This window comes from Mandrillus leucophaeus, unplaced genomic scaffold (genome assembly GCF_000951045.1).
Source record: "Mandrillus leucophaeus isolate KB7577 unplaced genomic scaffold, Mleu.le_1.0 Scaffold114, whole genome shotgun sequence".
In the NCBI taxonomy this organism is placed as follows: Eukaryota; Metazoa; Chordata; class Mammalia; order Primates; family Cercopithecidae; genus Mandrillus; species Mandrillus leucophaeus.
Genome location: NW_012099654.1, coordinates 2,643,071 through 2,644,455, shown reverse-complemented (window position 1 = coordinate 2,644,455; position 1,385 = coordinate 2,643,071).

The window sequence follows — 1,385 nt, the reverse complement described above, 5'->3', positions numbered from 1 at the left end:
TTTTACAATATTTTGGGCAGAGGTTTTGTCATTGTCTTCTAAAATCCAATATTATTCAAGACATGTCTCATTTGGGTCTGATTCTTCTTCTTTTTAAGTACTCTAGGTTCCTTTTTATTCTTCCTTTTGGAAGCTTTTATATATTTTTTCACTTATACTTTAGGTTCCAACATTTTGCCATGGTACGCTTAGGTGTGAATCTTTTCTCGTTCATCTTACTCAGTACTTGATTGGTCCTTTCAAATATGGAAGATTTGAGTATCTCTTCAGAATGGGGAAACGATTATATATTTTCTTTGGTACTTTCCTCATCTCCATTTTCTCTGTTCTCTCTTCCTGGAATGCCTATAAGCCAAATGTGAGACTGTCTTAGAAAGATACTCTGTGTCTCTTAGTGTTTCTCTCATATTTTTCTTCTCTTTTATTCTTTTTCTTCTACTTCATAAAATTGCTATGGCTTCATATTCCAGTTCTTCTGTTGAATTTTGTTTTATTCTGGTCAACACATTTTTAGTTTTCAGGAAGGTTTTATTTTCTTGTTCTTTTTCTTTTTCATAGCACATAGCTTTTCCTTTAGGGATGTAACAGAATTCCAAATCTCTTTGCGGACATTACGAGGGGCTTGGGTTGTTTCAGGTCCTCCTGTCTCTCAGAGTATTTCTGTTTCCCCTAAGGACCTGTCTGTTCATGTTTACTTTCTTCTGGTGTTGTTAGTTTTTGTCATGTGTGTTATGGTTCTTGTTTGTACTTTATATTTAATAATTAGGAAGTGGGAGGACTGACTGGGAGCTCTGTTTACACTGTGAGGCTGTTCCACCAACAGGCTTGCCTTGAATTGAGAAAGAGGAACTACCCGCTTACCAGGAGTTTGTCACAACAAGGGGCTTTACTCTGGGTCGCAATATTCATTTTAGCAGAGTAGTCCTTCTCAAGTATTTCTTTTACTTTATTTGAAATAAAGATATCAGGTATCTTGCCTGATATAGTGGGGGCTCAGCCAACTCCTTGCCACCTCTGCCTGCAGAGAGAGGGGAGGAAAGCCACTGGCATGGTTCTTTTGCAGTCAGACTCTCGCTAAGCTCCACTCCCTCCCTGGTTTTGACCTCCTCACTCTGAGCCTTTTTATCTGCTGGATCCCAGACTGGAGGATCTCTGGGCATACCCCTCCATCAAAGCTTCCACAAAATATTCTGGCCTAAGGGTTTCTTTACGAGATTCTACCAATCAACACCCTTCCTCCACTTTCTGCCTTTCAAAAATTTGTCAAAATCTCTAATCTACTCAAGCCTCTCTTCTCATTCTTTGTATTACTATGACTTTATGCCTTCTTTATTCTTTTACTACTGTATTAATGGAGTCTTGGGGTACAGAAGGATATTAAGAAA